Source organism: Grus americana, chromosome 11 (genome assembly GCF_028858705.1).
Source record: "Grus americana isolate bGruAme1 chromosome 11, bGruAme1.mat, whole genome shotgun sequence".
Classification (NCBI taxonomy): domain Eukaryota; kingdom Metazoa; phylum Chordata; class Aves; order Gruiformes; family Gruidae; genus Grus; species Grus americana.
In genome coordinates this window covers 1142299-1170281 of record NC_072862.1, presented here as the reverse complement: position 1 = coordinate 1170281, position 27983 = coordinate 1142299, and the positions used below count along the sequence as shown (strand labels likewise).

At 46.7% G+C, this 27983-nt stretch overlaps 1 long non-coding RNA gene across 1 annotated transcript; it reads right to left on the bottom strand.

Annotated features, from left to right (window-relative positions):
* Positions 1-19981: 19981 nt before the first annotated feature.
* Positions 19982-27653, bottom strand: LOC129211567 (uncharacterized). The gene is made up of 4 exons (XR_008578871.1): positions 27579-27653; positions 27388-27501; positions 23862-23958; positions 19982-23004 (listed from the first exon to the last, which is right to left on the bottom strand). It is a non-coding gene; the product is annotated as an uncharacterized LOC129211567 (long non-coding RNA).
* Between the last annotated feature and the right edge of the window lie 330 nt (positions 27654-27983).

Below are 27983 nucleotides of genomic sequence, written 5' to 3'. Positions count from 1 at the left end.
CAGCCTGTTTTCATCAGATACTGATTCTACCCTTGAAAGTATCTGCCACCAGCTGCAATAAGCATTGAGTTGAATGTAAACTGGTTATTTCCCATCTGGTTCTGAATTACAAAGAGCAGAAATTCTGAATGAAATAGCTGGATAATTTATTGAGATAATTAAAATTAAAATTAATTTATTAATTGAAGTTTATTTTTCTTTCACACTCAGGCCTCATCAGAAAAACACACCATCTGCACCATCAAGGGGGGAACATTCCCATTGTTTCCTAAACACACAACCTGCCAATCATGAGAATTAAAATGCCCTTAGTACAAGGGGTTTCTGGATGGTTGTGATGAAGTATGAGATTTATTTATTCATGTCTTTGCCAGGCAAGAATGAAACAAATGAGCCATTGTTACTGAGAGAGCTATAGACCATCCAGGCACTCCATAAAGAGGCAGGAATGGTGCTGAATAGTACAAACAACAAGAGAATTTGGGTAGCACAGTTGGCTACTCGTGCTAGGTTATGATGTCAAGTGCTAAGGTGTTAAAAATAGGTGTTTGGTTAGAATTTCTAGCAGCACCTCCTAAACTCAGATGTATGAGTTTGCTTCTGTGGCAGAGGGATGAGGGTTTGTGTTCTAGGAGTTCCTATATTTTGTTAGTTTTCTATAATTCAAAGCATTGAACAAGGTAGGATGCTTTTCCTTGTGTATACCTTCCGAGATCCTGTCTGTCATTAGAGAAATCCGTGCTGCTAACAATGTGTAGCCATATGGGGTAACAGAAGGCATTTTGCAAATGTAGAAACCAGATGTATTTGGAGTTTTTATCGGGAGAGAATTTGTTGTGCAGGGACGGAGAGAGAACCAGAGCTGCTCTATCCAGATTTACTTTTCTTGCTGTAAGGGACACATAATAGCCCTCAGCATTTGACAGGATAGAGTGGTCAGTACTGCAGACAGTGTTCTGGGTTGTATTATCTTTTGGACAAAATTCCAGATGAGCTGCCTTCAACAAGAAGGGAGGTTGTCCTTGGTTTCAGATAAGCTAGAAACTCACTTGGTGCGTAAAGAATTGTGACATCTTATGTTGGTTTGGTTCTTGCAATCCGGTTATTTATATGTGGGATATATGCACGAAAGGTGCTGGCCATGAATAAAGCAGAAAATGACAGCAGCAGCGCAGACGGCATCGTCGGATGATTCATTGGTCTGAGAATCAGGACATGCGGGCTCTGTGACTGCAGATAATGGCAACAGCGTGAAGGGATGCTGCATGGTTTTTCAGGTGCTGTCACACCACTCGCACGCAGGAGAGCACAGCGCAGGGCTGCCGGAGCCGCGTCCCGCTCTGGCTTAGATTAACCCAGAGCTGCTGGAGTGCAAATGGTATGGCAGAATAATGAAGACTACCCTGCGCTAAGTTCCTCCCTCTAGTTATTAATGCATCTTTTATCAAATCAGTATGCCTTTTCACGGCTAAAAACAGTAAAAACGTCAAGATTTTTTGCTTGACGCAGGAAACATCCAATAGATAAAGGAACCAGTCATGTTCTGCACCTTTCAGAAGGGAGAAGGAAAATTCCCTTAATGAAATCACCAGGTTTGCTGCACAGACATCATTAGCAAAAACAGATTCCTGGCTATCAGTTAGACAAATTTGCTCTTTCTAGCAGGATCCCCTACAGTATTGCTTCTGTAATTGCAGTGGAGTGGGGTCTTTTGGGTTTGTTTTTTAATATCAAGGTAAAAGAACCTTAGATTTTTTAAATTAAATTTACAATTCAATGTTGTTGTAGTTGAAGCAAACAGGAAATCTTATGGGAAGGGATAGTGGCTCCATGCTTCTGTGTGAAATGTCTGCATGCATGATGCATGAAGGCCATTACTCCGCTCAAGTCTCTTGGAGACTCATTTTTCCTGAACAAGCTTTTAGACTTTTTTCCCCTGGACATATGTGTACCTCCTAACCATCAGGGTCACAGTCTCTACTTATAAAGTCCTTAACAGGAAAAAAGTCATTCATTCAAGAGAGGGGAGTTACATAACTGAATATCTATAATTAAACTGAGCTGTGACACCAATAATCATACTGCACAAAACAAGAGCTGAACCTATAAACTTGGCAAGAAAAGCGTGGCTCAGGGGACAGGGTGGAACTTAGAACTTCTGCATCTCTGGTTGAAATGTGGCTTGAGTCAGAAGCAGCTACAGGTTATTTTTATCCCAGGATTATTCGATGGATCTTTGGAAATAAATACTTGGTCCAGATCCCATTGTGGTCAGTAAGAGCTTTTCCATTTACTTTATGTGTCTTTGAGTGAAACTACCAGTAGTCAGATTCACAATTATCTCATTTACTGGCAGTTTAAGCAGAAAGGTTACAAAGGCTGCCCCTCTCACCTGCAGAGTTACTTGTACCACACAGCTCACATGTACTCAGATGTAGTAGTAAAACTTAGTATGTGGTCCATTTTCATGCTGGTTCTGTGAATAAATGCTTCAGCCTATGGTCAGTCTCCAAAGCAAGCTACAGCCCATCCCTGTGTTCAGCGAACGCCCATTCAATATTCACGTGCTCAGCACTTTGCAGAGTTGTGGTCTAAACAGATGGGTCCATCACGGTAAAGGAAACACGTTCCTGCCTGGGAATCCTGGCAGTCGTGTGAATCACAGTCGGATCACTTTGGTCTCTTGATGATCCTAATCTTTAATTAACCTTGTGAGAGGGAAAGGAGCACCAGTACGCTAGAAGAAGGCAGGAGGCCAGTAGTGCTTGGGAAGAGGTTACTGAGGCAGGACAGAAGTAAGTGGTTTTCTCCACCGTGGACGTACCTGCTGCAGCGGCCTTTGCAAGGAGAGAGGTGTAAGGAGTCCGATAGCATCTAACGCAATCGCATCAGAGCAGCCTGTTCGTTGTGGTTTATCTCATTAGCTTTTCTTCTTCCAAAAGCTGAATAAATGCAGTGTATACGGATAAAGAATGACTTATTTAAACCAAATTTTACATAAAAAGTATCTATGCCAACTTGCAGGACACATACAAAATGCACTACATCAACGTTAAAAAAATCCCCAAATAGTCAGACTCCTGGTGTTACATTTCTTCACTTGCTGTGGTCGGTGCCCCTGCCGCAGAAGGCGACTGGGAGGACAGCTGGGTCTCGCAGCATGACCTGCGCTTGATGAGGCCACTTTGGGAAGTGAATTCTGGAGTAGGTTTGATGCTGACTGCCCTGACACCCACTTCTTCCCCTTTACACAAGGACAACGATGTTTCTTACGGTAACTCCAAATCACAACTGCCCTGCCGTGGCAGGGGGAGGGAGGTGATCTCTAAAGCAAGGAGCCCGAACCGTGTAGTAACTCAAACTTCTCTCATCAATGAAGTGGCACCCAGCGTAATTTGCAAGGGATAAGAATAACGCAGGCTCTCCCTGAAACGCTGCTCAAAATGTAGACACCTGAATATTGCCATTTCAAAAGGTCCTGCGGTATTATTGAGTACCAAACATTTTAATAATCCAGCTCATCTCCAGTGTATGGGCAGGCTTTAGTGACTCACACAGAGTAGACCCATATTGTATAAAATATTAATATGCAAATGTCTTAATGAACCAAAAATAATAAGCCCAGCACTATTAACGTCCAGGAAAAGGCGTGAGGCTGTATCTTAACTTTGAACCTAACCGAAATTTTAAAGGTGGTAACTAGTTCTTGTCTTCACAGTACAACTATTAAAGTCTAAAAAAAACCCCTAATAAATTAATCCCCACATCCCAAAGTCTGTGAGTGAAATCTTGCACTTTCAGCACAGATAAAGCAATAGAATGACTCAACAGAGTATTGTAGAGGTGGACTCTTTTCCCCTAGGAACAGGATTTTAAAGGGAAGCAAAATAGCCCCGTACAGCCAAACGCAGATTTATCCAAACCAGCGGTGTGCGAGTCTTGCTCCCCCCAGTGGTTGGCAGCTGTTGTTCTCCAAAACAACTGGAATACATTTCTTTTTGTTATCCCCTCTGCTAGGGGAGGAGGGAAGGTCTTCATGAGGGAAGAAACAGTAGTCTTGCAATATTGTTAGAATTATCTACATCCTCCTGTAGTATATTCATGAGGTAGAAGTACTTTTACTGTATTTTATTCAACTAGGTGGCTGAATTGCTCAGAAGGTTTCTGATATGTTTGTTGGCTGCGTGAAATAAAGACGAAACGGTTTGAGAGAAGCAATCACGAGCCATGTCTCTATACATCCATTCCCCATCCTGGAGAACGTGAATGCTTCCATAAAGCTGTGTCACATGAGCAGTGAACCAGTTATTAACTGTGAAGAAAATTCTGAGGCTTACACAGAACAAACTCACAAATTGGCTATTACCAACAAGCAGCACTGCAGAAATTGAGCTAATCATTATTTTTTTTTACAAGGTCATTTTTAATTGACGTTGCTTGAGCTCAGATCCCCAGAAGTAAAGCACTTTCTCAAAGGGGCTAAGCAAATTATTTAATAACCATTTATAACATGGTTACTTACTCCTTTTCAGTTTCCTTTTCTTAAGTGATCCAGAAGACCTGGAAGGGCAGAACTTTAGGGGACAGTTCTTGTCACGGTCCCCTGCCGCTTCCACTCACGCCTAAGTCAATGCACCGGTGCTCCTCAGGTTACATTGCCTTGTCGCCGTCTCTCTGCTCAAGAGTAAATTTCATCTCAAAAGTCAATAAAACGGTTGAGAAAAACCTGCGTAAGTCCTCACCTGTGGAATTGGTAAGATGGAAAGACCTAGTAGTAAAAAAATCATGTTTATCTGTTTTGTCCTGACAGTTCATGACTGCAACCTGGTATTCCTGTCTGTCTGCTGGGGTGTTTCCCCCCACCCCTCTTTGCCCATTTGGGGTGAACAAACCCGCTGTGCGGATTTCTTTCTCTTACATAAAAAACAGGCAGGAACGGATCCAAACTTTCATGCAGCTTCATGTGCCCACTCCTGTGCGTGCCTGCTATGACTTTAAAAAGTTAAATGATATGCTTTTATGGACTGCACACTGCTGATATTTCATTGGATTTCTCCATTGTAGATGTTAAGTTATTCAGGTATAAATCAGATTGCATCCACTTCACTTTCGGGCTTGTTTCTGTAGGTGCCTTTTGCAAAGCCACAGGAAATAAATGGAAATATTGATACGGAAAGGCTCTGGGCCAGGCCTTGTGATATGCTCATCAGTGCAGCTGCGTTGTTTTGCCAACGGTATATCGCGAACTTAAAGTACTCCTGTGTATATTGCTATTAAAATTGCCCTGTTCCTGCATTCGCACTAGGCCAACTGGTCCCAGAACAAAGCTCCGCTCTTTACTGGTGTGAAGATAAAAAGGGTATTTTCGGTCCTGCTTCTGATGCAGAAACCAAGAGGTTCGTACCTCCCGTAAGCAAGCGGGAGCTGGCTGGCTCAGCCCCGTGTTTCTGGGCTGAGTTGCTTCTCAACCAGCAGTGAATTATAAGGGTGCAGAGTCAGTGTGACTTCTGTCCCCCCTCTGCAGCAACAGCTGCTTCTAGATGAAAGCACGGGATAAGCTAAATTTCATCTGGATGACAGGAAAAAAAAGGAATCATTTCTGGGTCCAAACATCAAAGGGTCAAGTTGCAAAAATCCTCCCCCAGCACCGAGAGCTGTGGCAGCTAATTGCTTCCATGGAGCTGAAGAAAATTCCCCTGTCTTCGCCATACTGAGCTACAGAAAATTGCTGCTCATCCAGCTGCAAACGCCTGACAGGCGATCAGACAGCACCTCGGGGACGGGAGGTTTTAAAGCAAAGTATAGCTGTGTACCAGTGGCACCGTCATGAGGGAATTCACAGTGTGCTGACACTCCAGATCTCCTGGTAGTATCACGTAGTCCAGAGAATGTAAAAGCCCCAAATAAAAGGTGCCCCTGGGGTATGGAAAAGTTGCTTTGGAGGAAGAGATTAAAATAGTCTGGATACGAACCTACCAGAGTCCAGCAAACAGCACCAAATTCAGAGGGCAGTAATGGATGTGCCACAAATTCATGTCGACCCAAGAGGGTTTATGATCCACAAGGTCGGATGCAGCAGGTACATTTTAAATAGAAAAGGAGATAAAACGTAAAGGCAAGTTCAAACTGTATTTGATTTCCAACGCAGAAGGACCCAGCAGCTACTGAATTTCAACAGGATTTGTGTGACTGCAGCTTTTAGACTCCTTTGAAAGCCTTCTGAATAACTCTGGCCCCCCAAAGAGTGCTCAGGTACAAGTGACTTGCGTAAGTAAATGTCTGTACATCAGGTCCGTCCAGCTCTGGTCGGCGGGCACGTGTCCGGTGGCAGAAGATTTCAGAACACAACCGAAGCATGCAGCGACAGAAGAGGTTTAATTAGCAGCAGTACAATGCTATCACATGGACATCTTCTTTAAATCTCTCCAAGATGTTCCTGTTCCATATTCCTTGCAGGAATACCAGCTCAGGGCACGGCATGCTTATTTTAAGAGCCTGCTCATTTAAGGTTGGTTGATAGAGAATTGACGAGTGTCAATTGCAGACACAGGTCCTCCCCGCAGCCCCTTCCCAGGGCCGGCTGGGGACAGCGTTAACGTACGAACCGCAGCGCCAAGGGGAAATGCTGCTACCACTGAGATAAGTGGAGAGATGAGCTCTGCCCTTCGCTGCAACGGCAGCGGGATTTCTCCCAAGCCTTTAGTACCTCTCTGTAGCTATATGCGATCCTGCGTGTTATTGCTGCAGCACAAGCATCTGTTGTAATCCCTGATCTTCACGGAAAGGCTTCCTGGAAGGTTTTCCTTCAATACGTGTTTCATCTAAATCTGGAAACATATTTGATAGAAATTCACACGAAGACATTTTAAACCATTTGAAGATACTGGGGCTGACTAATTTATTCCCAGAAAGAATCCCATGCAGAGATTTTCTCCCCTTCATGAACACCACGCAAATTCACAAAGAATTAAACTCAGCCTCTGACATGCAGCATGAGTTGAACGGCTCTGCCAAGAAAAATGTTGTGTATGCTTGATATAAAAGTGGAAATAATTTTAAGGATAATTTAATGATAGTCATTTAGTAACCACTAAGATTTTAGCAGAATTAAGGGAAGTTTAATCCTTTAGGTGACACCACTAGGAGTTTGGATAAGTTAATATTTTGCTACTGCGGTGGTCCTCCCTCTGACTTAAGACGTACGTTCTCAGGCTGTCGCTGGAGTGGATTGCAGGAGCAAGAGTGGAAGTACCTCCCTCGAGAGTCACCCAGCAAAATCCCCTGCAGCAGAATGAGGCGTCTCATCGTTGGCAACACAAAGGCAAAGAATATGCTGCTCTTTAAATCAGTGCTCTGTGGAGATTCACAGTCTACAAGATGTAAAAGGACACAAGGAGGATGACTTTTATGTTGCCTTACAGTCCTCGGTAGCAAAGGCAATGCAATTGAAGCAGCACTTGCCCTCAGCAAATTCTGTGAATGGCCTCTAGCATTTTAAAAACAAGACGGCGAAGGAAAATGTCCAGAAAAGCAAAATTCATTCGGTTTACTGTCTGTAGGGACATAGCTTCGCTGCTTGAGGTATTAACAGCAATCTGAAAAATTCTGGAGGATGATACAGATGGTATCGTTGAAAGTCATACCCTGTCTGCCCCAGTTAGCTGTCCTGTCCGCTCGCATGACTGCAAACCGCGTTGGAAAGCAGAAGGGGTCACTGTTCCCATGGGACAGATCCTCAGTTAAAGCAGTCGAGTACCACTGGATTTGTACGTTGTATTTCAGTCGTGAACCGTGCAGGAAAAATGGGGGGACATCCAGTGTGCATTTGAACTTTTACTTCTGTGAATCACCAGGAATAAAAGTAGATTTAAACAGAAACACTTTGCAGCTCTAGTAAAGTTTGCCAGCCTATTCTTTTGTTCATTATTTTCATTTTCTGCCTGTTTGCTTACATAATTCATATTCTATCGTGCTCTTCACAATCAAGCTTCCTTTCTTCCCACTCCATTCCCTCCTAGACAGCTCTCTCCCTCTTACCCTCCATCTTCTTTCATATACAGAGGGACTTACAGCACAGAGGAATAGGGAAGTTTTCCTCAAAGTTTTCAGAGATTTTTGTGCCTCTGACACAATTTTGTCATCTTCTGCCTCTGTATTCTCCAGAAAAGCCGGTTGCAACCTTTGGCTGTAGAGCAGAAAGGCTTAACCTTACACCTTTCCAGAAAACACCTAAGTATTGTCAAATAAAGTGCCCAAGGTTTGAGCATCTCGTAGTGATGGGGAGAAAACAATTTATATCGACATTCCTGTTTCTGCATCCCGGGTGACTACCAAGGGCTGCGATTCCAGACTCTGCCGTTCGGGGAACCGGCAGCCTGAAAGCGGAGCTCCTGCTCGCTGGATTTACCCCACTGTATTGACCAGCAGGGCGGAGGCAGGAATAGCGTACGAATATCTACCCACTCATCTTCCTGCTCAAAAATGCTCCTGGCTGAGTGTCTGAGGGGGCGACACAGACAAATGAGAAAGGAAAGCTTTATCGGCAGGTCTCCAGCCAGCTGGTGTTTCTGGTTTTGAACTGCACCAAAGCTGCCAGAGCAACCTTTCTGTCTCAGTTTTTCATGCTCCCCTGTGTGCAGCATTTTCTATCCTGATGAAGTCCACCTCCCCAGCCCAGCCATACGCAGGCTGCAAGTCGGGACCGACGCGTTCTAGAAGTCTTCTCAAGCTTGACCAGAGTGAAAAGCAGTGGAAACATGAGAGATCCCAGCCGGCTGCGCCAGCGCTCGCTCAGCCAGCCTCGGGCAGTTATCACCCCGCTGCTGCTGCCACAGCCCGCTGCCGTGAGCTCCGGGGAGCGCGGGGAGCAGCTCCCAGCACCCCCCAGTGCTCCCAGTGCGACGGCACCAGCCCTGCTCGGGCTCCGGCTCTGGCACAGAGCAGCACAGGATCAAGCTGGAAATGCACAGGATCAGGCTGGAAATGCACCGGATCCGGTGTACAAAGTACATCTCCCATGGGCTAAAAGCAGCCTGAGGAATCGCGTTCCTCCTGTGCACACCCAGTTTGTTCCAGCACTTGCTCTGGGCTGGAGGTGTCCTTTGGGGTCAAGCAGCAGTACTGGAGGGTCCTGCTGTTGAGTTCATCACCCTCGTCAGGGCTGGGGCACTTGCGTCATTTTGTGAATAAAGACTGAACAGTTTTGGGGGGTTGTTTTCTACTGCCACTCATAAGGTACCAAATATATTCAGGTTTATTCAGGTCTTTGTCAAGGCTATGAAGCCTTGCAACGCTTATCTGGAAATTCTAGATGTCCCGCAGTACCCTGAAACTGTATTTCTAATCGGGCTGTATGTCATCTGGAAACCCCAGGCGCGTTCGCTCCATGTGCCAGTCAGCTATCTGGGCAGGGCACGGGCAATTAAAACTCGGTCTCTGTAAGAGACGCTGAACAAAACTATCGTAATTCATTTCTCTCTTATTTTCAAGGACCAAAAGAAAACAAAGGGCTTAATTCAACTCTGGGAGGCAAAACAGTCCATTGACTTCAGGGGGAAGCAGAGCTGGAATTAAAATGGAATTTTTAAACTGCCATGGACCAGATGTTTTGTGTTACGGCTACAATAGCTTCTGCAGGATATTATCTGCAAAGTCCTTTGGGGATCTTGTGCAATGAGAGATACTATGTAAACACTGACATTAATTATCCAGCTATTGTGAACGCATATCAATGTTTTTAAATTTCAGATGTCTCATGTTAACATTATGGCTTTAAAAATATGATTTACATTTAGAAACAAGTGGGTTTGCTTTCAGCGTTGAGAAGTACAGAACAATAACTTAAGTAAAAGGGGACCTACCAAAATCTCGGTCCCAGGAAACAGCGCAGCTTGGCAGAATCTTTGAACTGATCCTCACACATCGACCCTTTCCCTTGTGTCTGTGAACACGAAAGGTTGGCGTAACTCTGCCTCTAGATAATTGCTTGCACTGCTGTGAGTTTCTAAACAGAGCGGTGTCCCAAGCTCTGTCATGGAGTAGTAAGGTTTTATTCATAAGTATGTGGTCACCTTGGCGTTTCTTCATTAGCTCTAAAGCATCAGACAGCGTAAAGGTGTATGTCAGTTAGCACTAAACGCGCTTTGCAGAGTTGTACTAACAGGCTAATCCTCTAAAATATCATTCACAGCAGACTCGGTGCCATTAGAGATCAATACCCCTTCCACAAATCCAACCTATTTCCCTAGCTCTGGAGACCCCTGAAAATGAGGCGTTTGCGCTCATGCAGCCGCTGGGTCCCGGTTTCAGCAGCGTGTCAAATGAAGTGTTTTACCACAGTGCCACCTCCTGGGGGTCCAGCCGTGGACCGGGGGGCAGGGGGTGTCCTGGGCCTGGGCAATAGCAGCCAGTCTGGAGGAAAGGGGGCTGCGAGCCTTACCTTCCGGGCAGGAGGAAACGGAGGCATTGAAGAGATTTTGGTTCTTCAATACTGCCTACAGTCGTAGCGGATGGGGAAAGTGAAGATATCATTGCAAAGAAAGCAGTGCGGTGGTAGCACAGGGAATATTGGGAAAATACTGTACAACAACTGTACAACAGGGAAGTGAAGAGAAAGAGAGGATACGCAAGGTGTAGACAAACATTTGCAAGTGTCGCAGCTTAACGTGGTATCTCCAGTCGATTAAGACGTGCTTGAGACATAACATTTATACTGTGCTACGAGTCAAGCATGCAAGCCTCAGCTGGTACGTGCGATGCTCTCTGCCCACCTTCAGGTTTGGGTGTGAGCAGGCTGTCCGTAGGCACAGCGCACTCAGGGCTGCAAACCACCTGCAGACCAGTTTGGATTATTCCTGGCTCTGAGCTGGAACCCAAAAGCCCAACTGAGATCTCAATAGTAACAGGTGAGCGAAATCTCACTCTTACTCATCTTGAGGTTTGGATGCAGAGTGTGCAGTGCGTTGAGTATTCTGATTTTCAGCCCTTGGATGCTTCTCCTTTCCGACAACCGAATAAGCGCACCCGTGGTTGGATTGTCGTTTGAACAGACCACTTCTGCACCGAGTCTCCTGGACATTCTCACTTAATCCCTTTTGGTCTGCGTCACAGAGAGGTTTCTGAAAGGCACTGGTCACTACTTTCCAAAAACACTAAACCAGAAGATGTGTTCCAGCAGCACCCCTTATCTGCTCCAGCTGCCAGTGTGTTAGTCCATAGAGCGTCTACTAGATGGAGTGAAAATACCAAACGTGTAGTATGGATGTTGCATCCCCAACACCGTGTGAATCTGCAGTTCGACCACTATTGCAGTGCATTACTTCAAAATATAGAAATAATCTAGATACCAGTGCTGCTTTTTGTATTCCCAAACTGCAGTGTTGCCTCATGATAAACAAATAGCATCGCTTATTCTTGTAAATCACAAAAGACACTTGGTTCATTACACTTACATTTGCAGCATGCCGGTGCCCACTGCCTAAATTTTCTCAGCTATGCTTTCAAGGGAAAAAGGATTATTTTTGTCACATACTCAATAACGGAAACTCCGTATATTTGTCCCACGTCACGCGACATTATTGTTGCTCTCATCTTTCCTATGAAAAATCATCCATCACACAGATATATTCAAGTCTTCCCTGTGCAATACTGGGTCACACACCAACAAAAAAGTCAGTTCATAGAGGGCTTTCTCCCGTTTACTATTCCTCCTTTCTGTAGAAGTCATCCGGAGAAGGATTACCTAAGAATGGAAACGTGAGGCTAATATTGAGGATATTGTTCTTCACTTTTCAATCCTGTTAGAGATGTCTGGTGTAAGTGTGCCCAGATCTGTCAGCGCCGGCCTCAGGTCACGCTGTGCACCGTAGAAGTGCTACTTCTACACCGCACCGGAGCGAACCTGTTCGCGGGGAGTCCGTCTGCAGCTGGCCCGGGACAGCACCTCAGCCCTCCCAAAGGCCTTTCCGACAGAAGGAAAAAGCCACGTTCATGCATTCAACTGGAGCTCCTCCTTTTGTGGATTCGTGTGCTGTTGGTTGAGTTTCTTAATTTCCTCTACTATAAGAAGTAAAAGGGAAATTCTCATCTCAAATATAGGCTCAGAGACCTAGCTGAATTCTCACATGCCCATCCTCGGAGCTGCCTGCAAAATTGTGCAAGGGTGCTAAAAGGTCTGTGGTTGCCTAAATCGCGTGGGAACCACTCTCTTTGAACATACCTGCCAGCTCATTTTTCAGTACTGCTGCTTACTGGCATAGGCAGAGAAACCAGGACCGACTGCCCTGTTTCGTGCAACAATGGTAATATTTGTGGTCTAGACAGCAAAGTCATTCTGGATGTAAATTGATGCAGTCTAACAAAGATGCTACTGTGGATTACTCATCTGAATATGGCTGAGCTGGCTCATAAAGGTCATTAAAGGCACATTCAGTTGAATTTGGCTTGGGCAAATTCACGTTCCAGTGGAGTAATAAAAATATTCACACTCATGCAGTTTAGTTAAAAAATCTGAGTATCTGTGTGTTAAAAGTATTTGGGAACTGTAAGAGGAGGTGAGTGATAAGTATGAAAGAAAAGAACCGTATTGTACAAACACTGAGGTTTTCAAAACCGCACGCCGTACCCCGGGCGGGCACTCCTGTCTAAGGAGGAAGGAGGGATTCTACGTAGCCACGCTCTTAGGCGAAACTTCTCAGCCTTCAGGCTCTGAATCAGCCTCTAATTGTTGAAGACTAAGGAGGGAGTTTATGTAGAGATTACTTTACGCTTAATTCTCTGGGAGTTTTCCTATTGATTTAAAGAGGACTCAGGTCAAGCTCTAGCTGCCTGCTCCAGGGTTTCCTCTATGAAACATCTGTGTTTGATCATTGCTGGGTAAAGAATAAAGAATTAATTTGGATAATGCCTAAGAGAAGACATTGAAGTAGGAGCAAGGAACAGGAACCAATAGAGTCTGTCCTTAAGCTACCTGTTATTATCGTTTAACATGTAGTGAGAATAAATAAATACAAAATATAACATTATAAATAAGGCCTGCCTGTAAGGGGCTACAGTCTAATTAAGAGAGCAGCAGTGGGTAAAAGCCGTATGGCAGGGCCAGGGGGGATCCCCGAGACGCCAGCCGCTTGCCCACCGCCGGCAGGAGCAGAACCGCAGCTCCCCCCGCAGAGGATGCGGATCTGCCCGGTGAAGTGCTGCAGGGCTCTGTCTCTGCCCCCACCCCTCCTTCTGAAATTATGCCTGGTGGAAAAGTGGAAGAAACGTAAAGGACAGAAGGTGTAGAAGCTTGTCTCAGAGCTGCCCTGGAGATAGTACCTTAATTTAAGGGTGCCCTGAAGGTGGGACGGGACTGAGCAGCAGCCAGGAGCCTGGGTGCTCGTCCTGCGCTTCCGCACTCTGCCTTTGCAATGTGCACTGTTTGACTCCTGGCTTAGCAAAGGGTCAGGGCAGCGTTTCCAGGAAAGCTGTTATGGAGGCGTGAGACCCCCTCCCCGTGACTCGGGCTACTCAAGCCCGTACCCCAAGGTCTTACTGCCCAGCAGCAAGCCTTTAGTGCCGCCGAAAAACTCCTCTGCCTGCCCTGGTACGTGCCAGCCTTTCGTCTGGGCCATGCTGCTCACACGCGGACACCCTTTGCTGGCCGTTGGGTATAACAGGGAATGGGATAAAGAGCTGAAATTCTTGTTTAGTGTCTGTGGTTCACAGACTTTCCGTACCCTTGAGCATGCAGCAGAGTATCCGTAGGGACACGCTTTCACTGTGACGGCTGATTCCTCGAATTTACGCCTGGCAGTGGAACAGACGTAGGACCTGAGCACCGAGCAGTCACCACTCGCTGCCTTGCAGCAACGCGCCCTGATCTTCTCATTCACCCCCTTAACGTGTCTCACAATTGGCAGAACCTATTCATGGAGAAAGATGTCTCTTGTCAAGTGTTAATTCTTAACAGACAAATTCAATAGAGAGTTTTAATAAAAGATAAGTTTAACTCAGTTCAGGTGTTCCAAACATAGAGATCATCAAAGAAAGAAATAATTCTGTTCTGGTCTCTTCAAACTTACATTTTAGTTTTGTTTTTTAAAAGCAATATAGAGCATTTGAGCAAGAAGAGGATGCTGGATTTAGGCAAGTGCACCTGGGAAATGAACTTCTAATGAATGGATAGCTAAGACCTTTTGATTTAGAGGAAACGGCCTCAAGTTGCACCAGGGGACGTTCAGGTTGGATGTTAGGAACAATTTCTTCCCCCAAAGGGCTGTCAGTCCCTGGAAGAGGCTGCCCAGGGCAGTGGTGCAGTCCCCATCCCTGGAGGGATTTCAAAGCCGTGGAGATGTGGTGCTTGGGGACATGGGTTAGTGGTGGGCTGGGCAGTGCTGGGGCAACGGTTGGACTTGGGGATCTTAAGGGTCTTTTCCAACCAGAAGGATTCTGTGATTCTGTGATCTCCACATTAGTCTGGCTCTGTAAGCATCTCTTTCATGCCTGTTGCTATATATTTGAATAATCCATCATCTCTTTGCTCCTGCATTCTTCCTCCTATTACCTGGACATTAACTTTTTTAGAAAGTCACAGCTTTGGGGACACCAGTGCTTTGCTATATCCCTGCTTTTACACTTGTACGCTTCTCTGAGGAACAAGGATGTTCCAAGTTGCAGCACTCACGTGCCCTGTAAGAAAAGGAATTCACGCCAGCAGAACTTCCACCGCTGATTTAGGGGGGTAACGTCAGATCCCCCGGGACGGAGCAGGGACCGCGGCCAGCTCAGGCACAGCCGGGGTTACCCGGCGAGGAGGCAGGACCTTGCTCGGGGGATGCTGACAGCAGCAGAGACAGTCCCTGTCCGAGAGAGCCCGCTGTCCAGCCGCGGGGGTTCAAACACAGGGAAGCTTTTTTTTTCCCTAAGAGCTGTATTTTGGTCCAGTCTATTGACATGTGCTGACAGACAGCTTTCCGTTTGAACCCTTTAACCTTTGCTTGTGCCTATTAACAACTTTCCAAAACCAAATCAGTAGAGTCCACCAGTCAAAGCAAAATATTATAAACAGATCAGAAAGATTTTATAGTCGCTGCTTTTCCCTCCTTTTTTCTGTAGTTACTCTTTTTATGCTGGAGAGTAATACTAGCTTTTCCATTGCTGTACAGAGAAGCTAATTTTGTTCGCTGAGAGTATTATTAGCCACTTCTCTTCTTGACCTGCAAAATCACATGTCAAGAATACATAAATTAATACTACTAATAAAAATCAAGTGACGCAAAGATGTTAACAACCATGCAGTTAATTTGCAGTGAAAGGCTAAATAAGCCACAAATCCTAGAATGGCTGATGCTACTTTATTTTTACAGGTGGCATATAAAAAGTCTAAAGTAAATGTGTTTGCTTTTCAAAGAAATATGGAAAAAATTTCATCCTCCCTTCTTCCCTTCCTTCCTTTAAATGTTTCAAGCTCTAAATTTGTTCAACAACTAGGAAAATACTTGTAAAGCCCATTTAATATTTAGATGTTTAGTGGCAGGAATAGCAACTTCCTTTTACATTTCCCAGCGGATGCCTCATGCTTCATATTTCCCTGAGCCTGTCACAGTGAGTTACATCACCCTGGGAAGCCGGAATAAAGATGAATCATTTGTGAAGCTCCTGCGTCTCCTCTTGGTCAGCTCTTCCGATCGCATCGGAGTAAACCGATGAAGAAGCGGAAGGTTCCCCCCGTGATGAGCAGTTGAGGTTTCAGATGTTCTTCTGATGGGCCGTTGTGCCGAGAAGAAGGACTGGCGAGGGACTTACATCCAGAAATTACATCCTCATCCCCTCTGCTTTCCCCGTCACCGTTACTGCAGCAGTGGTCACACGTCCCGCTCCGGCGAGCGCTGCCAGCCGCTGACCCCAGGGACGGCCGAGAGCCACCTCCTTGCCCGGAGGACGCTGACGGTAGCATCGTGCTTTGCCGAGCAGTGGCCCCTCTCGGCTCCTGCTGAGCTCCCGCTCACTCTCTAACATCCGGTGTGGGAAAGAAAAGGAGTTTGTCCCCGGTTTGATCGCCTGCTCAGGGCTGCACCTCTGCCCAGAACGTCCCGCCCCAGCGAGGAGCAGGAGCGCGGCAGTGCTGCGGTGGGCACTGCGGGGCTGGGGTGCTGGGGATTCAAAACTTGCCAGCTGCCACCCGTGGCAGGTGCAGGAGTTTCCACCCGTAGCAGCCCCCACCGCAGCATCGCCTGTCTCCTCAGACACGTCGCACAGCCTTTTTCAGGACTACCTCACCTCAGTAAAGCTTCCGTCACATTCAAACCCATTTGCTTTATTGCCTGCCCGTTCCTTCAGCAATACTTGGCTCCCGTCTAAAATGCGTTTGAGCAGGAGAACGTCTGATATCTCTCCGGCTCCGCAGCCCCTAAGCCCATCGGTGCCCGTCCAGCTGCCTGTGGTCCCACCGTCGCTCCTCGTCGGGCAGCCTGGTCCTTGATACGCTGCTCTGTAGCGTAAGGAAATATTAAGCTCTGGAGTCAGATATTGACTTTTTGGATCAAAAGATAATTTTAGGTGATATTGGAGGACCTGCTGAACAGAAATACAGGTGGCTGGTGGGTTTGTGTCCCACGGCTGCCCTCCCTCGTGTTTGCGGTTGCTCCGGCAGGTCACAACGCCACAGTCCATGATTTACCTCGCCCTGCGCCGCGGGTTCGCGCCGCGGGTTCGCACCGCGCTTCTCTCCATCTCTCCCGGGGGAAACGCAGCGGTGTTACAGCGCAGGGGCAGTGCAAGAGCCGTGTCGTTTCTGGGCAGCTGCCCGTGAGCTGGGGACAGCTGTGTTTTGGCCCCTTTTTCCCAGTTTCTAACAACGCCAGTGGGCGTTTCTGGTGGAAACACAGGTATAGGAGAGCCTGTCCCTGGGAATATCGACGTGATCTTTGAGTGGAGGAGAACACAGACGTGAAAAATATTATTAGAGGAACTATATAGGCAACAATTTTACATCAGGGCAAGAAGCCTCCTGTATGGTTATAATTTTCCTTTCCAAATAATTTATTTTTCACTACAAAATCCAAAATTCCTTTAATTCCAGAGATGAGTCTTGTTTAAAAACTCTAGAAATTGCTCTGAATCGATGTTAAAAATGCACTCTGTTAAAAGAAAACAGTTACATTTTTGTTCTCCATAACACAAACAGCTTATTTTGGTTTCATTTGGGGTTGGTGGGGGTTTTTTTGACTTTAAAAGTAGTGTGTAATTAAAAGCACGAGTTGCTGACTTTTATCAAGACACTTGATGTATTTTGTTGCTTCCTTAAAGGCAAACAGTCTTTATACCTAATTATAGAAAAGGCTTATGCCATAAAATATGCAAAATAACTATATAAATCTGTAAAATTAATAATATACGTGTCCATGTTTTGACATCACCAACTTAGAGCTTGAGCTGATTTCTGCTGAAGTTAGTGGACGCTTCACCCGGTGAAGTCGACAGAATTACTGCAGCCTTCGCTGGACTGAGTGAAACCCCAGTTCCGGAATAGGTGATCACTCCTGCGCGTCAGGAACGTCACAAACGGGTGTGAAATTGCAGCAATTGTGCTGAAACCATCCTGAGCCCTGATGCGCGAGGCTCGGGTCGGGAAGGGCTGGAGGTCTGCTTCCAGCTGGAGCTCTGCGCTGAGAACATTTCTCCCATTTCTCCTCTGTTTTTAAGGGACAGAGATTGTTCTCGAAGGAGTGAACAAGAAATATGTAAAGAATCGCCCAGGCTCACTTACAGGATGTTTTTTCATTACTATCTAAGGAGCGGTCTCTGTGTTATCTTGTTAGATACTCAGATTTTCCATTTTCGGAGCCAGACCTTTCAGTACTTTCTCAATCAACATTCCAATTGATCTGTCATTACTCATTTTCACTAAGTAGCTACAACAGGATTAAGGCCAAGTTTAAAATATGAATAAAAGCTCTTCGGAGGATGAGCTATCATGTGAAATACTGCTGCCCAGGTTTTACTGAGGAAATGTTCTTGCTGCGAGGGAAATCTGCTGGCGTAATCACGTGGTGAACGCCGCATTTCTCTGCGGCTCCCAATTCGCCACTCGTGCCCCCCCGAGTGCTTTTCTAAGGGGGAAGAGGAGACGTGAGGCTCAGGTGGGTGGGCTGCCCATTCCCACGGGGGATGCAACAGCGCGGGGGCTCGGTACGTCAGGGCTGCGCCCGCTGTCCTCAGTCACGTCACCGCTTCCTTCCGTCCCTGCCTTGCCCTGGTGCGAGCCTTGGCAGTTTTCTACCCTTCTCCATATTCTTTGATTTTTTCAGAAATTAGAGCAATACAAGCTCACACAAATTCTCCTCCAGAAAACGTGATTCATTTTGACACCTCTGGCATGACCGGGCAGCGTAAAGCCTTAACCTCCGCACAGAGCTCTCAGTCCTCTTCGACCTGTAATTATTTCTATGCAGTTTTAATATTTGTACCCCAAATACTAACAGATCTCCTGTAAGCTATTCTGCCGCAAGCAGGCCTTGATGGAAGCATTTCCAGGCTGCAGGACCCAGGTACCTGTTCCCCTGTGATCCCGGCACTTCCCCTTCATCTGGCCGCTGTTTTGTGCAACTGAGATTAAAGATGTACGAGGAGTAGCCCTGGCATGAATGTTAATCACCAGTATTTCCTCCTCAGAAACGTGCTGCAAATCCCTCTGAGCCCTGGCTGTTTCAAAGAATAAGAGAGGATTAGGGAGAGACTTGCTCAGCTGATTTTATTTTTACCGGAGCAAAGTTCCCCACCGGCTGCCGGCAGCCGGGGAAGCGCACATCGCAGTTACATATGCCATCTTCCACGGGGACAAATCTACGATATTGCAGCACAAAATCTTAATGAGCCAGATGGTATTTATCCCTGGCTGCACGAGCTATGCTGCTGGTTAAGGATTACATCAGCGCGTCGTGCCGAGGAGAGGCACTCTGGAAACGGCCGTGCAGGTACGCGCGCAGCCCGTCGGCACGGCCCTGCTCAGCTCCGCGCTTCCCCTGGGGTTTGCTCCGCATGGCCCGGGCAGGGTGACAAAGCTCTGCGCACGCCGGGGGGGTGAGCCCGCGGCCCCGGGAGCTCCCGCAGGTCCTGCCGGCAGCCTGCACCCCGGCTGAGCTCCTGCCGCCGGTCCCACCGGCTTTTACGAGAGGGGATGGCAAGTGCCAAAGCCGTCGCAGAAGCATTCCTGCTAAAACAGAGAAAAGGACACCGCTGTTTCACCTGAAGGCCTTTTTCTGTGGATATAAGGCAGAAATCCTTCCCTGTGAGGGTGCTGAGGCCCTGGCACAGGGTGCCCAGAGAAGCTGTGGCTGCCCCTGGCTCCCTGGCAGGGTTCAAGGCCAGGGTGGATGGGGCTTTGGGCAAGCTGGGCTAGTGGAGGGTGTCCCTGCCCATGGCAGGGGTGGCACTGGATGGGCTGTGGGGTCCCTGCCCACCCAAACCGGGCTGGGATGCTGGGATTCTGGGTTGCTTTCAAAGAGGTGCAGAAGCAATCAGTAACCCCTCATCACCCGGAGCCAGTATATTGGCTCTTAATGAGAGCTCTGCCTCGGTCTTCAGGGGACAGGGGCTTCCCCTGCGGGACGCAGTGGTGAAGATTATAGCTTTTAAATAAGGTCCCTTGTTTTCTGATAGACCCAGAGCTCAGAGAAACCTGGCAAAGGCTCTGACGAAAATAACCCCACTTTTGTTTCGGCATCCCTACAGAAGCATCAAACACATTTGTTCTCAGTAGAGCCATGACAAATATTATTGTGTAACATCTCCATGTTCTTGATCAAGGGATTATTGATTCTGATTTTGAACTGAATAAAGTCAAGATTCAATACAGAAGTAGAGCTGCTAATTAACTCCCTATTTATTTAACACAGAAAAGTCAACATCTCCGACAGAATGGCTTAAAAAGTCAATGTAGGAAGATTTTTACGGGAAATTGTAGATAAAGATTAAAAGCATTTAAAAATGAGTCTGCTAAGAGACAACATGTAACCTAGAATGTTACTGGGAAAACAGAGGTAGGGAAGAGCACTCACCAGACGCCTTGGAGAAATGCGTTTGTCAGACGGAGCTCCGCAGGCTGCTCGGGAGCAGCCGCTCGCCGGAGCTTCAGCTCCTGCAGGTACCTTGAGCTGAGCGCAGCGACGGCGTGACAGCGGTCACGGAGGAGGGAAAGGAAACCCACAAAAAGAAACAACATTCCACACGCCACAAAAATCTTAGGTTTATGTGAAGCCCTGGAATTCTTCCCTGGATGCCAGGGACGGGGGAGCCCACCGAGAGCGGGACCAGCTCTTGGCCACCACCTTGGCCTCCAGACTGCGGTTCTGGGGCTAGGCGGTGAGAAAGCAGTGAGAAGGAAGACCCAGCCCCAGCTGGCATCTCCCGTAGCCTGCACACATCTCTTTTATCCAGAGAACAAAAGAATTTGTCTTCCCCTTTATTCACAAGGTTTCTGGGCAGAGCTTTCTCCTTGTTATGCTGCTGAACCGAAACCAGTAATGGAGCACGGCTCCAAGAGGTCAACCCATGTCTTACATGAACTGTGACTGTGTTGGAATTAGGATGGAGGAATTATAACCACAGTTGAGGAAAGACCTAAAAACTGACAGTCACCAGGCTGGAGTTAGCTGTGGTGGTGACCCAGCAGTCCATCCACCATGGGGTCCCCTGGATGGGACAACGAACAGGGGGACCTTAATGTCCCACCAGCTTCCCTCTTCTCCCAGCCAGAAATATTTGGCTGGCTGATTTCATTTTTGTTCAGGGGTATTTTATATCCACTTCTCATGAATATTTAGCAATTTACTTGGACATTTTTGTAAATCAGTTTTAAGCAAGTGGGGAATATTTTCATAAAACCTATTTTGAACTTGTAAATGCAAGTGTTCATGCTGGAAGCCTCATTAGAAGAATTACAAGTAATATGCCATTAATGTGTCCAACAAAAAGAAATTAATTCTGAAGATGAACTACAAATGAACTTCAGATCAAGAATTGTCTGCAGAAATTACTTTGTGAAGAACTGAATAGTGAATACTGGCAATTTGTGACAAGAAAATGAGGCAGAATTTATTGAATAAATTACTTATGTTTTTGCTGTAGTGGTGATCGAGAGATTGTCGGACGGAGTTTACCATGAGGACTTGTGCTCTTACTGTAGGAGTAAACTCTTTGTTTTCATGTCTTGACCTGGCATTTCCAGTGACGATTGCTTTATTTTTCAAGACAGTAAGAAACGGACAGAGATAGATGAGAGAAAAAGAGGAACATCAGGTTAAAAACAGCTAGCACAAGCCAAGATTATTAACCAAAAAGTGAGATCGAGCAGCGTGTTCTTCATAACCCGAGACATGGACCGTGCTCGGCGGTGGTGGGACAGGCGCTGCCCTGCCCCAGCCCGTGCCGTGCCCGTGGGTTTGGGCTGACACCCGCTCCTCATTCAGAGACTGCACGCCATAGGGTCTCCATCTTCGTTGCTTTGCTCTGTGAGTAGGGAAGGAATTTGCCAGTGTAAGGATTACAAACTGAGACAACGCGTGTGCATGGCTCCATTGGAGAATGGGGCCGAACCAGAGCAGGGATCTCTGGTGGCTGCCGATGTTCTGCTCTCCGTGCTCCTCGTCCTGCTGCTTGGACATCATCGGCAAGACGCAAGCACATGGCCTGGTCAGCAGTACTCACTGGTGCACTCCTGTTCTCTTTCCATGTTAAAACAGCAATATTTGCCGTGAAGACAAAGTGGTGCTCGTGAGCTCTGCTGCCCCGTTCTGGAGTTTTCTGTGGGAGGAAGGGTGGCATCCCTTCTCGGCGATGGCCTTGGCACCGAGATCCGGTTGCCTCCTGGCAGGTGCAGGGGAAACTGGATATGAGCTGTTTACACTTAAGTGGAAAACTTTATTTACAATTTTAATCATAGGTGTTTCCCTGCATTTCTTGCGTGACTCCCTAGGTGGCGGATGCTACCTTACTTAATGGAGTTCTTATGCAATCAGGACTTTCTTAATATTTGGGTGGGTGCTTCTTGATTCTAATTTACATATAAAGGTTGAGTATGAGCATACGGCTAGATTTTGTCTTTTAATCCACAAAGAGGAGTACATCACCATCCAATATTTCTTCTCCCTCTGACTCCTTGAGGGAAGAGGGACTCCCCAAGCTAGAGTACGGCTAGCAGAGCCTGGCCCGTGGCTAGTGTCCGAGCCCGCGGGCTCCCCGGGACACTGCTGAGCCTGGGTGAGTCTGCGTGTCCACCTCCAGCCACCGACGGAGCTCCTGACCACAGGGCCATTTCACACCACTGCCAAGTTTAGTCTTCTGTGTCTGGGGAATTCATCACACCGCGAAGAAGTAACGAGATGTTGTCCTTCTAATTAGACAGAAAAGAAGCTCTTGTTGTTCAGTAAGGAAAATGGTGAATAACAGATAAAGTTAGCGGGGACCCTGCTTTACTCAGAAGAGTTCTCCAGTCTACGAGCAGTTTCATGGATTTCAGCAAGATGCAATTTGCATATGAGCATTAGTCCAACTTCTGTTTTCTCAAGAAAACCAGTACTTCTGAAATACTGAAAAAACGTGATAAATGGCTCTTAACAGCCTTGTGTCCAAATCCCAGCAGCATTACCACAGCCTGTACTAAAAGCCCCCTTTTTTGACAATCTCAGCAGCGTTATTCGGGGTGAATGAACGGCACGTCCACGTCTGGGCTTACGGATGTACAGTCAGTGCCTTCAAGTGATGGAGGAGTACGGGCACGTGCGTAGCGGTACTGGGACTTTTTCTGAATCAACTGTCTCTTTTTTTTACTGAAGACTACCTCCTTGTGCTGTCTCCTTTCATACGGCATCACACAGACATATCTGCGACCTTCATAGATGTCACATCAGCAAAGAATAAGGTTCAGTTAAAAAAATGAATATAGTCGTTTCAGATCTGGAGTAAATCAGTGTAGCTTCAGTAGAGTCAGCAGAGAGATGCTGATTTACGGACACCGAGGAGCTTGTCCTATGATTACAAGTAGTTTAAGTGAATTGTTACTACCGTGCCAGATGATTATACAAGAAAAAGTGTGTGATTCATTGGAATATATGAGCTTTCCCAGCATATGAAAGTGCAGTGCCTGGAAATGGGCAGTAGAACTAAAATACATCTTTTATTTTTTAAAAGTGGTACATGACGGTGTGCATTTGAGACTACGCGATCAAATACACTCAAAGATCACACATTCACAAACTGATCATAGCATCCCAGCATCTCAGCCTGGTCTGGGTGGGCAGGGACCTCCCAGCCCACCCAGTGCCACCCCTGCCATGGGCAGGGACACCCTCCACTAGCCCAGCTTGCCCAAAGCCCCATCCAACCTGGCCTTGAACCCTGCCAGGGAGCCAGGGGCAGCCAGAACACACCTACCTTGTTCCACGCCCTCTGAAATGTCGTAACATACCGGGTTTGTAATTCATTATATATAACAATTTACCTTTCCGTACCTCAGCCAAGGGCAGCCAGCCTTCCTGCAGGGCTCGGCTGGAAATCCCAACTCCAGCCCTGCGGGCGGCTTTGGGAACGCACCGAGCTGGGGGTCGTCCCACGGGACAAGCGCCGGGCAGGGCTGGGGGTCCGGGCGGACACCCGCTGCCTGCGGGGAGGAGGGGGCTGCCGGAGCGGGGGTAAGAGGGCTGGCTGCTTGGGTGCCTTACAGAGCGGGGGAAATCGCTACCAGCAATTAGACAATGGGGAAATCTGAAATGATCAAAAATGGGTTTTTTCAACCTTTCCACTTTTTCCAAAAAAGAATCTCAGCCTGCGTTTTTCTGACTGCAAATACCAACTGCAATTTATGAACGAGCAAATCTCAGCCAAACCTTAGTTCACGTGTTGTTCCGAGTACAGCCCGTGCTTTGGCTTCCTTCGAGGGACTCACAGTTGGGAGTGGCTGCTCTCCTCTTCACCTATAAAATACTTGCAAAATAATCATTTAATACATAGTTTAAGATTATGGACTGCCTTTGCATTTCTTATCTCTGAGTTTACTTAGCACTAAGACTACCAAAATAAAATCATCCATTATGCTTGAGATTTTTATTACCTCCTAATCTAAGAGCTGACAAAAGAAATGGGAGATTACTTCAAGCAGTGGGACCTGCCAGCGTGCCGAGCAGCGCTGGGGTCAGGCTCGGCGCATCGTACACCAGTGAGAACTCGGGGTGCATCTCCTGCATGCGGCAAGTACGCGTCTCTTAGGTTTCGCCCTAAACGGACAGAAGGTTTTTTAGGTTTCGGAATAAACCAGATGATAGGTGATAGCTCGGAAAAACGGGAAGCATTTATGAGCCAAGAGCCCCTTTGCGCAGAGCTGCGCAGAGGTTCTTCAGAGTGGCAGCGCTGACACTCTCAGGGCTTGCACTAACACTCCTCATCGGGGCGTATCTGTTTCCAGGGGGAGCAGAACGGCTCTGCACCCCGTGGGACCACGTGTGGTGGGGAGGAAATGCCCGCAGCAAAACCACCCTCCGGATCCCCATCCCTGAGGGGCAGCTGGGCCATGTTTCATGCCAGGCATGGTTTCGGTTTTGACCTGTTAAATCCCCACCAGCAGTGATAAAATATCCGATGTATTAACGCAATTGCTCTGAAACAGAGCTGGGAAGCTTTATAAAATACATTTACTGCTGTTATTATGTGTGTTGTTCTCGGGGGACAGGGCACTTAAAAGTGGCAGCCAGTAAAACGCGCGTCAGGTAGCGGGTACCGACGGGGATCACAACTAGCGTAGCTCTGGGCTTGTGGGCTTACAGCTGCTCAGCGCAAGGTGGAACTGGACAGCAAGGATGCCGTCGGAGTTTGGAAGGAGTCATCAGCAGGTCGTCTGGGCAGGTGACTTGTGTGCTACCAGCCTTTTGGGGCGCGTTCGTTTTCCTTTTTTAACCAACTTGTTTTCCATACCTTGATCAAGGCTTCTAAACCTTCTGCGACCCTACGTACAATCGGTTTAATTAAGATCAGCAGCGCACTTTGAAATCCGCAGGTTAAAGGCGGTCTATAAATGCAACACATTAAATTTCCAGGAGCAGTTAGGCAAGATAAGGAAAGTTCCAATCCCCATATTTGCATTTGAAGGAAATTTGAAGAATCTGGGGTCTATGTATATTCAGGAATATTTTTAGATCTAGGCATCTCACTTCTATTATTCAGGTCAAAAAAACACTCTATGTACCCTTCACCTTCGAGGTCTTCTCTCTCTCTTTTTTTTTTACCTCAGTTTTACAAGTCTGGTTTATAATTTAGGTAATTAGGTGGCATGTAGGTATGTATCCACATATATACATGGTTTTATGTCTAGTTTGACTTTAGAAATAAAGAGAGAGTTTCCAATGCTGCAAACACTTCCGCATACACTTGAACATACGTAATTAATACCATGGAGATTACTGAAGGAAAACAAAATGCATTCCTGAAGACGATGGGGACCATTCATTTCCATTACCAAAGCAAGATTAAATAGAGATGCTTGTCTTATAAGTGGTCAGCTGAGAAATTCCCAAGTAAGTAAACTCAGAGTAAAAATTGCTGGTTTTTCCAGTGTCCATTTTGCTTTCAGTACAGGTTGGTTTATGGGATTTTTTTAGAGTCATTCTGGAATACTCAGAGGCAGGGGGTAAATTAAATGGAATAAAATCAACACGAGTCCCTGCAGTTCTTGTGTCAAAACTTTTTGGGCGGAACTCTGTGAATCTGAGAAGTCCTAACAGAGACACGCACCAAGGTCCTTCGAGCGGCTGCCTTAGCCTTGTGCTGCTTGTTGTCTGCAAACAAGTACATTAATATCGCAGTGATTTATCTGCTGGAGAAGTGAGGTTCTCGCTGGATCGCAGAATGCATCTGGACCAGCCTAATGAGCACATTCTTCACCATCAGAGAGGCTGTGGAGGGCTTGCAAATATTTTAGACATGATTCACAGAGCCAAAAGGTCTTGTTTACTGATATGCTATTTATACCTAGCTCAATTAAACCTCTCTGGAAAAAAAAAAATCAAGGATGCCAACACTGGCAGTGCTGTTGGAAGTGAGTATCTCCTCGTTAAAAAGGTTAGAAAAACACTATTAATAATTTTGATAGATTCTTTCGGTCATATTTATGCCCTAGTCTTTGTCCCACTGCATCAAGTATCCTGTATGGTGCGCTTCTGGCAGCAGACGAGATCACTCCGAGTTTAACCGTGTCCCGGTGCAGTCAGTCGCAGGTGCCCCGTCCTCGGGGATGAGCTTTGCACCCTGTGAGCCCAACCTTCACCTGGCAGAGGTTTGCTGCCAGCAGCACCCGCTCTGGGGCACCGACCCAGGGGCTCGCACGGGGGCTCTGGGGCAACCCAAGGTGGGGACAGACCTGGACAATCTCCTGGAAGCGAAGACCTGCAGCTCCCCTCGGCAGCAACGCTCGCACGTCAAGGTGTTTCCTGAGCAGAAATGTTTCTGCCTGGTCCGGCTCCTTATTAGCACGCGGTAGAAAAATAATTGCTAATGCTCAGTGCTCAGTAGTTGCAAAGCGTTCAGGGATGGAGACAGAGAGCAGGGCGGTGTGAGCTGCGGGGTGCATGGCGAGGGCGTGGAGAGGAGACACGGGGGGACGGCAGGCAGCAAGCGGCTCCGCTTGCAGGTCGGTTCCCGCGGGTCCGGACTTCACAAGCTGGAAAAGAGGTGAATGGCCAGAAGGTCCCGTGCTTTGTGTTAGTCACAGGCCTGGAGAGAGACGCCTGTTTAAAGGAGAAAGCTAAAGAATAATTCATACCGTTTGAATCTCAGCTTCTTGGAAATCCAGGTCTTTCAAACCTGATGGTTAAAAAATTCAAAGCTATATGCGTGACGTTCAATGTGCTGCAAAGTGCTGTTTCCTGGAGCCTTCACCGAGGAATTAAATACCTTGCCTTGAAATTCTCCTTAATGCACGTCGACTCTTTCTGGTGCATGAACCAGCTAGAGCTTTCGAAGGTGTTGTGTCCCCTTGTACCGCGCAGCCATTCCTTATTCAACCCCTTGGCCAAGTGAAAGAAGCCGGTGAGGTAAGCGTGAATGTGGCAGTGAGGACTAGGAGCATCGACATAAAATACTGAGACGTAAATTAGTGGTGGAAAGTAAGCACAACAGCCCTTATATAACACTTTTAAGTGATGTATCCATTAAATAATAAAGTTTTTGTTCCCTTAATACACTATTAATAAATTTCAAACCATCATATCTTTAAAAAAATAGACTTCAGTCAAGTGGAAAGTAGACTAATGTGGATTTAGAAAGAGGTTGGGAGCGCAACAAATTATAAATGCTTTCTACTTTATCAGCATTACAGAGTACTATTAATTTTAAAAATAGCTTTTAAAAACATACATGGCATACCATAATGGAGATGGCTGTGTTTCAATACATCATCCTGATGACTCTTTCCACAGCAATGAGTTATGCAGACGCGCCAAGCTCTGTTTCGCAAATATGGTATGTACCATGCTCCAGCTGAAAGTTAAAAAAAGCAGGTTTGTCTTTTGATTCAGGATCGTGCTCTGCTGGGACTTCCGAGTGCGAGTGCTTACGGACGTGCTCTGTGTGTGCGTCGGCGGCCGGGACGCTCCCTCCCACTGCGCATCTCTCAAGGAAGCACCATCCCTGCAAAATTTCCAGTGTTCGTTATCCCCATAGAGAGTTGGACCCAGAGCACTAACACACGTTTTGAATGACTAAAAGTAAAGATGTTAATGGAAAATGCTAATGTAACTGAGTAACTCCTTTAAAATACTTTGGCTATAAAAGTTTTCAGCGCTAATTGGCATGAGTGTCCTTAGGATGGTGCGTTATGTCTGTCTAAATGATGAAGGAGGTAGTTGCCATAGCAAGGACTGTTTTTATTGACTGCTTAAAGGAAAGAGACACATAAAACCGTAACTGAGGCCAGAAAATGAATTAGAAAAATCCCAGGGTAGCGCTAACTTACACTCCAG